The sequence below is a fragment of the Salmo trutta genome, chromosome 25 (assembly GCF_901001165.1).
Source record: "Salmo trutta chromosome 25, fSalTru1.1, whole genome shotgun sequence".
NCBI lineage: Eukaryota > Metazoa > Chordata > Actinopteri > Salmoniformes > Salmonidae > Salmo > Salmo trutta.
In genome coordinates this window covers 43855522-43864992 of record NC_042981.1, presented here as the reverse complement: position 1 = coordinate 43864992, position 9471 = coordinate 43855522, and the positions used below count along the sequence as shown (strand labels likewise).

The following is a 9471-nucleotide window of genomic DNA, read 5'->3' as shown; positions in this document are numbered from 1 at the left end:
ACATTTAAGTCATTTAGCAGACGCTCTTATCCAGAGCGACTTACAAACCATTGTCTGGCTTTTTTATGGCGGTTTTGGAGCAGTGGCTTCTTCCTTGCTGAGCAGCCTTTCAGGTTATGTCGATATAGGACTTGTTTTACTGTGGGTATAGATACTTTTGTACCCGTTTCCTCCAGCATCTTCACAAGGTCCTTTGCAGTTGTTCTGGGATTGATTTGCACTTTTCGCACCAAAGTACGTTCATCTCTAGGAGACAGAACACGTCTCCTTCCTGAGCAGTATGATGGCTGTGTGGTCCCAGGGTGTTTATACTCGCGTACTATTGTTTGTACAGATGAACGTGGTACCTTCAGGCGTTTGGAAATTGCTCCCAAGGATGAACCAGACTTGTGGAGGTCTGCATTTTTTTTCTGAGGTCTTGGCTGATTTGTTTAGATTTTCCCATGATGTCAAGCAAAGAGGCACTGAGTTTGAAGGTAGGCCTTGAAATACATCCTCAAGTACACCTCCAATTGACTCAAATTATATCAATTAGCCTATCAGAAGCTTCTAAAGCCATGACATTTTCTGGAATTTTCCAAGCTGTTTAAAGGCAGTCAGCTTAGTGTATGTAATCTTCTGACCCACTGGAATTGTGATACAGTGAATTATAAGTGAAATAATCTGTCTGTAAACAATTGTTGGAAAAATTACTTATGTCATGCACAAAGTAGATGTCCTAACCGACTTGCCAAAACTATAGTTTGTTAACAAGAAATTTGTGGAGTGGTTGAAAAATGAGTTTTAATGACTCCAACCTAAGTGCATGTAAACTTCCGACTTCAACTGTATATGTTTGAGATGGCTGTGTGAGAAGCGCGTCAGTATCTCTCACATAACTAGAATGAAATTAACTTTCTGTGATCTCTCCCCCTCTCTACTGTCATGACGTTGGCCTGTGGGTAAGGTTTATGACCCCCCCCCCCCATAAATACCTTTATCCCTTCCCTCTCTCTCTGACTCCACTGAAGGACTCTTGAATACCCTTTGTTAAACAGAGTCTGGGAACATCAAACAAGTGGGGGGAAAGGAACCATATTTCGGTAATAGAACCAGTTGAAAATATGCGTTGGTACTTAATGAATATGATGTCAGTTCGGTTGTCATCTGAGACTTTGACTGATGACAGGACGACATAAACTGTATCTGGGAAAGTCTACACATTATTGTTATCAGATTCACATGGAATTGTTGTGCAAATGAAATGTTTGAATATGAAACTGTTTGTGATAAGATTAAATGTAATTTTAGCTTCCAAATGAGAGAATTGGGTTTTCATAAGGTTAGAGCCCTGCTCAATCTGTGAAGAGACATGGGTTATAAACGATGAAACACACCTTTCTCTCCCTCCACTATATAAGCCCTTGACAAAAATGGAACCTCCTGTTCCGAGGACGATAGGACGACGGTCCATACGTTAAAAAGGACTAACATGTCAACTACAGAACTAAGCCAACCTCAACGTGAGCTTTGGTTGTGAATGGTATGAACTTTGAACTCTTATTCACTAAAGAAGTGAGACCTCCTAGCCGTTGAGTTAGCAACAGCAGCAGTAAATGTGGGCTAGGAAAGGACGGACGACGTATTCAGTCTAACACACAACGAAGATACTACAACGTATCCAATTTACCACCAGAGACATTCTTCCGAGGACAGGAAGATCTGTGTTGGCCAACACGGCCAGCATCTACAACCAACCTACCGAAGCGCAGCTCAGAGTAAATATTTATTGCATTTTCTTTTTCCAAATGGCCGGTATTTTAGAAGGCATAAGATACTGTATTTACGATAGCACAGCTTCTCCCTTTGTTCCTCAGTCTTCCCGCTCTTTCATTCAAGCCCAACCCCCTCTCTTTGTGTAACAAGCCATCATACAGGTTCCGTCCACCAGGGACATTTTCTGTATGACATAATTTGCATTCTGTGTATATGTAATTCTGTGTGATTAGTTAGGTATTTATTAAATAAATAATTAAACCCAATTTTGTATTGCTGATTCAACTTGTTAGCCAGGGTTCGTGAAGATAACCAAGAATTTACAACTTTCAGATGAGACTGAAATAAGGTGACAATTAATATTGACTGCTATTGATGTAAAAAATTACTAGGTCTTTCAGAGTTTATTCGGAAGATAACAGCTCTATAAACACTCTTTCGTGGTGCCCCGACTTTCTAGTTAATTACATTTACATGATTAGCTCAATCAGGTAATATTAATTACAGAGAAAGTTTTTTATAGAATAGCATGTCATATCACTTCATCCGGCATAGCCAAAGACACGACACTGCTCTGATAGACATGAGCCTGAACTCTCATCTTGTAACGCCCTGGCCATAGAGAGGGGTTTGTTCTCTATTTTGATTAGGCCAGGGTGTTACATGGGTGGGCGTTCTGTTTATTTTTCTATGTTGGTTTGTTTCTTTGGTTGGCCGTGTGTGGCTCCCAATCAGGAACAGCTGTAGTTCGTTGTTGCTGATTGGGAGTCATACATAGGCAGCCTGTTTTTCCTTTGGGGTTTGTGGGTGATTGTTTTCTGTTGAGAGTTTTTCTTGACAGGACTGTTTTGCTGTTGTCTTTGGTTTATTTTTGTAAAGTGTTCTCTTTTCTATTAAATTTCTAAGATGAACACACATCCTCCGCTGCACCTTGGTCTCATTACGACGATGGCCGTTACACATCTCTCAAGTGTTGCACTTGAGAGATAATTTATGTAGACTCTATGCTGTAGACCACCAACATAATTGATCAACTTCCAAATATTGTTTTACAAAAGAGCGAGAGTATAAGGAATCAAGGTAAGACCCAGATGCAGACCGTGTCGAAGTAATAATGTTTATTACAGGGGCAAAGGAACAGGACAGAAGGCGGGCTCAGGGTCAGGTCAGGCAGAGGTCGGTAATCCAGAGGTGGGACAAAGGTACAGGACGGCAGGCAGGCTCAGGGGCAGGCAGAGTGGTCAGGCGGGTGGGTCTAGGGTCAGGACAGGCAAGGGTCAAAAACCAGGAGGACGAGAAAATAGAGACTGGGGAAAAGCAGGCGCTGACACACAAACACTGGTTGGCTTGACAAACAAGGTGAGCTGGCAACAGACAAACAGAGAACACAGGTATAAATACACAGGGGATAATGGGGAAGATGGGCGACACCTGGAGGGGGGTGGAAACAATCACAAAGACTGGTGAAACAGATCAGGGTGTGAGAGAGGCTTTTTGCACGAGTGCATAGGCCATCATCAGCGAGTGAGCTGAGCATCATTAGGTGAGTCATTGAAACTGGAAAGCATTTTTAGGACTATAATTTCCTCCTCATGTAGCACACAATATGTCTCCACACACCTCGGCCTAGGCTATTGATGGATTCAAGACAAGGTCGTTTTTACTGATCTTAGATTCTCAATTTGTCAGTTTCAAAGTATCCTGCCATTTTGATCATTGTGTGGTATGAACAAAAATTCAGCCAAAGTCTCCAGTAATGTTAAATTACGTAGAATTGTATAAAATGCGTTAATAAAAGGCCAACATCTTCCCGGACATTATGCTACAAAAATGTACGCCCTGTGCAACTTCTGTCAGTGCCTCACCTCTACTGCTCTATGCCACAACGCAAATGCGATGATATGAATGCAATACTTGAATATAAATATAAAGCATTCCTGTACCTCAGAACTCCCCAGGACACCCCCCTCTTGTGGTCACTGTTTGTTCCTGCATCTCACGATTTATAAATTAAGCACTGCCACCAGCGACATATGAATTAGATGCCCGGTGAAGCAACTGCTACCGAGTGGGATGCACCTTGATACAACCCCATTGCACTGGTCATTTACACCGGCTTGACGTTGTGTTAGCTAATTGGCATGTCATGGCGACATTCATAATCCAGGTGGTGAGCAATAATACAAGTTATTTCTCCCTCACCCATCGAAATAAACATCACTTTGAATGTGTTATACAAGAGACAAAATTCACAAATTATACAGCACAACAGAGTCATGTCTTAAGTGTAAAACTAATGACTCAATAATCCATGCTTTCTGGGAACGCTATAAAGTCAAAAGGTCATGGGAGAAACTAGGGATATGGCAGTCATAACATTTTTGTCAGCTGGTGATTGTCAAGCAATTTACTGCCGGTCTCACGGTAATTTACAATTAATTAACATAAACAGGTTTAGCATCTCCTGGCTTCCCTGCATAGCTAACAAGTCACTGATGCAGACCTTTGGAACATCTACATTTTAAAACGTCTGATAAATCCATTTAATATAGCCTAAACCATCACAATAAATCCATTATTTATTTTAGACAGGTCTAAAGAAATATGATATGAAGAAAATGTAGTCTATTTCACTAGAATAGCTTACTCTGAGTTGTCCTTATGTTAGGCCCTGATCTGGCTAGCAGAAAAGATTTGCTGAGAATTCCGTAGCATTCCCGAATGGTGCAGCGGTCTAAGGAACAGCATCTTAGTGCTAGAAACGTCACTACAGACACCCTGGTTCAATCCTGGGCTGTATCACAACCGGCTGTGATTGGGAGTCCCATAGGGCGGCGCACAGTATGTCCAGAGTCATCTGCGTTAGGGTTTGGCCGGGGTAGGCCGTCATTGTAAATAAGAATTTGTTCTTAACTGACTGGCCTAGTTAAATAAAGGTTAAAACAATTTTTTAAAACATTTTTATAGTATGAAGAACAGAATTAAACATAGCTAAATGAAATAGAAAGGATATTTTCTCCAAACGATTTATGAGGGAGTGCGCACATGCGGCTATTCTGTGTTGAGCGGTTAACAAATAAACAGGTCCTTCTAAATGCTTAATTTAGAGTTATTTATGCAACTTTAGTTGTGATAAAAACATTGGGCAATATGTTTAGATATTTTATACATTCTAAGGCTGTATGATGAAACTCTTAATGATGATTTGAAAAAAGTTGCAATGGAGGGGAAAGACAATGGAGGGGCAAGCGGAGGGCTTCAACATAGTCCTATGACTCCTTTCCATTCGGAAACTCCTGGTTGCCGCATCAAAAGTGCCTTTCATCCCGAAGTCTTCCTCCACGAAGTGCTAGCTCGAGCTTCCAGCAGCAGACTATGATTGATAATGTCAAAAGCCTCACTGAAGTCTAACAAAACAGCACACACAACCTTTTTATCAACAATTTCTATTAGCCAATCATTTGTGTAAGTGCTGTGCTTGTTGAATGTCCTTCCCTATGAGCGTGCTGAAGTCTGTTGTCAATTTGTTTACTGTAAAATAGCATTGTATCTGGTCAAACACTATTTCTTCCAAAAGTTTACTAAGGGTTGGTAACAGGCTGATTGGTCGGTTATTTGGCTTTACTACTGTAATCTTAGGCAGCGGAATTACTTTTTCTACCCTCCAGGCCCGGGGGCACAAAATTAGCAAATATTTCTAAAAACATGTTTTCACTTTGTCATTATGAGGTATTTGTGTAGATTGATGAGAAAAAAAATCAATTTAATCCATTTTGAATTCAGGCTGTAACACAAAATGTGGAATAATTGAAGGGGTATGAATACTTTCCGAAGGCACTGTATATTCCTTTCTCCTTACTCTTGTTTATATTATGGCTATATTCCCGCTAATATTCCTTTATGTAATTCATATTTTACGTGTGTATTTTTTTCTTTATTATAATAATAATAATAATATTTAATTTGTAGATCGCATTTCCTGCACTGAATGCACAGGTAAAGCTTGTTGGGCCTTACTCCTGTGTCCAAATCAATTCACTATCAAGGCACAAGGCGAGACCCAGATGCAGAGGCAGATGGTTGGAGTCTTACAATGTTTATTAATCCAAAGGGGTTGGCAAGAGAATGGTCATGGACAGGCAAAAAGGTTAAAACCAGAACAGAGTCCAAGAGGTACAGAGTGGCAGACAGGCTCGTGGTCAGGCAGGCGGGTACATAGTCCAGAAAAAGGCAAGGGTCAAAACCGGGAGGACTAGAAAAAGGAGAATAGCAAAAGGAGTACGGGAAAAACACGCTGGTTGACTTGACTAAACATACAAGACAAACTGGCAGAGAGACAGGAAAGACAGGGATAAATACACTGGGGAAAATAAGTGACACCTGGAGGGGGTGGAGACAATCACAGGCTGTAGTTTGAGCTTATTTATTGCCTTTTTATTTATGAAAAGAAGCTTATACTGGCCTTTATTTCTGATTCATTTATGATATTGTAGCTTAATTAAATTGATTTATATTAGTGTTTCTAATCCTAGAAAAACGAAAATACTTTTGACAGTAGCCTATGTATTGCCTACCTAAAACATCCTTTTATACCCCTGAAGTCCTTCAAAATAGAAACTACATATCGTAATGTTAGAAAGTAGAATATAAAGTAGATATAGGCTACTGTGTGTGGGGCAGGCTAAACGGAACGGAACGGAATAGGCCTAATTAAAAAATAGTGATAAGGGAAAACGAAATAGAGAGAAGGTCGACAACATTTAAAAAATCTACTCAATTACGCTCTGCTCCTCGCTCCACACTCGCCCACTTACATGCTCTGGCATTGAAAAGCAGCCATGCTTTAGGCTATCAAATAACTGAATCATATTAATGGATGGAATCGGTGAATGAATGGTTGCAGCAACCATTACATGGTCTGACAAGCTGAATAACAAATGAGGCCTAATTAGACAATATAACAATTATCTAATTGAAAGGACTTAGTATCTCGTTTAAACGACTTAGTAAACATATATTTTTTTACTTTCCTAAAACAATAATTGTCCACCTCAAGGTTCAGTTGTCACAAGAGAGAATAAAGTAGACGGCATCGGTCAAAATCGTGATTTATGACCCTATGTCCGGCTGGAGCGTACATGCCCAAATAAGGGCATCCGGTCTGGACATCCTGGCGGGAAGGTGTCACGTGGTTAGGGTCATATAGTTTTATCCTGTTCTGTCACGTGTTAGAGTGTGTGTTATATCTATATTGCATCTCTTTGAAGTTGTCATGATGATTGATGTGTAGGGACCTCATTGAACTGGGGGGGCTGTGTTTGAACATTTCATAGAGGATGACCCCACACCCCACCTATTTTATTGCTCTTAGGGTTGTTGTTTATGAAGCAGGAATGGGATTGTGTGTGTGTGTGTGTGTGTGTGTCTCTCTCTGCAGGGGTGTTTGAAAAAATGGTCTTTATCTAAACAATTCAACAATAGGAGGGCATACATACATAACGATACCCAAACAACAGGTGATTTTCCTAGGTAGGGGATCAAAGGAGAGCTGCTCTCCAGGGTGGGGGCTGTCACAGTCAATCATGCCAGCCTCTTTTTAAAAGGCCTTATGACTTAAACAGAATAATTTTCTACCCAGCTTATTAATTAATGCTGTGGGATAAATCAGGTGTTTCTTGGTGGTCTTAAACAAATCTACTGTGAAACAAAAGTGTACACTCCACACACATGTTTAATGACTTTAAAAAAGACCCCAGTAACATGACAGATATAGTAGAGATGCTGTCTGGATGTGAACTACATTGTGCCTGGAAAACTTACGGATCTGGGGCTTGTGGGGGATATCCTGCGAGCAAGAGAGCATGTCATGATGACGGGGTGGAATTGGAAACGGCAGGATGTCAGGGTTAAACCTACAGCCGGGCCCTTTATCTGTAAAAAAGGAACAGTAAAAAATGTTTTAAAAGGTCTGTACTAAAGATTTACAATTAAAGGGTATTAATGCTATATCTCATCCCTTAACGAACGGGAATCTGTCATTTCTCTCTCGCCAGGGTCTGTCGCGGAGAAATGCAATGTCTTATTTTAAACGAATAGTCTTTCCTACAACATGTTAGAAACATTAAAGGTTATTAAAAAGTGTAGTACTGTGCCCGGTAATGGTGGCTGGCCTGCTGTAAAAACATTGTTTATACATAAAAAACAGTAATGCATGTTTCAATATTGCACAAGCTGTTTTTAAAAAGGTCTGTACTAAATATTATGAATGAAATAAAAGGGTTTTAAAGCTGTATCTCACCTTTAACATAGGGACTATGCATTTTTGAGCCATCCCCCGGCAGGGCCCTGAGAAAAAAGGATTCCGGAAGGATTCCGGAACGACGTGTGCGTGCGCTGGGGGGTGTGTGCGTGTGAGGGAGGGAGGGTAATTGTGTGTGTGTGTGTTTCAAAACAAAAAGGGGGGTGTGTCTCTTGAAACCAGAAAAGGTGTGTGTAAGTTTGTTTAGGATTGCCGGCGTCTCTTCAATTGATCTAGGCACTTTCAATTTTATTACCCCCCCCCAAGCCCTTTCAAATATGTATTTATCTCACCCTCAAACATGTGGGGGCTAAAAAAGTGAAAAAGCCCAGGCATAAGATATCATGTCTAAACGACCTCCTAAGGGTTTAAAACATATGTTATTTTCTAACCAGCGCATATACTAACAGTCCCCCACCCCGGGATATAAATTTACAACGGACACCCCAAAGCTGTGCTATGAAGCATAAGTGCAATATCGGCAGACCGAATATGTCGAGACACCCGCCTGTGGTTTTGGGTCTCTAGACATTCGAGTACTTTATATGACCCTTTTTTGCATACAGGATGACACCCGAAAAAACGGCACCCCCGCTCTGTAAACTCATTGCAGAATAGTGAAACTAGCCAGATGGTAAGACATCCTATAGCGCAACTCAAAAGACTCCCGGCCAACAGACAGAAGAGTTATCAGGCCAACAGATAATCGCGGAATCGGTCCTAATGGAGCTTTCTGAATGTGAGTTAGTGAAAATAATATATTAGATTTGGAGAGGTATTTTCAGGGAATTGTATGGATATTAAAAATTTGATATCGCTATTCTAAAACGGATGGGCAATGATTTTAAGGTAATATGTCAAATGCCCGTATTCTCATATTTAAAAAATGTGTATATTTCGTATAAATATATGTTAATATTATCTAACGTCTGTAGGCTCGCAATCCTTTACGCAGATGCTCCGTGGGCTAGATGATTTGGAACTGAATTTGTCAGAGAGGGATTCTCAGAATCAAACTGCGTGCAGCCCTTTAAGTAGCCAGTCCCCATATCACTATTGTCGACGTAAGTTCAATAATAAAAAATCCCTAAGAAAATGTATACATTAAAAACAAAAAGTGTGAACCCTATATTAAAAGCAATTTTTTCTGTTTACAGCGGACAGACCCAAAAGAAGGATCACGGGTGCTTCATGTACTCTGAACGAGGACATCGATGCTATTCTGCCTTTCTGTTCGAACGGGTTTACCCTAACTCCACCCAGGAACCAAGCGACATATTTCCGCCCCAAACAGGGCACAACATCAGCACAAGTGCATTGCGCAGAATCCCCCGGCCCAAAAAGTTACTTCTTCAAGAAACGGCCCTACACGGACATGGTATGAAGCCCTTATATATGTTATTAGTAATACAGAGTTT

General features: G+C 40.7%; 1 long non-coding RNA gene across 1 annotated transcript; it reads right to left on the bottom strand.

Moving 5' to 3' along the window:
* Nucleotides 1-2856: 2856 nt before the first annotated feature.
* LOC115162740 (uncharacterized) lies at nt 2857-8112 on the bottom strand. Its single transcript, XR_003869633.1, has 3 exons — nt 8054-8112; nt 7576-7686; nt 2857-3010 (listed from the first exon to the last, which is right to left on the bottom strand). It is a non-coding gene; the product is annotated as an uncharacterized LOC115162740 (long non-coding RNA).
* Between the last annotated feature and the right edge of the window lie 1359 nt (nt 8113-9471).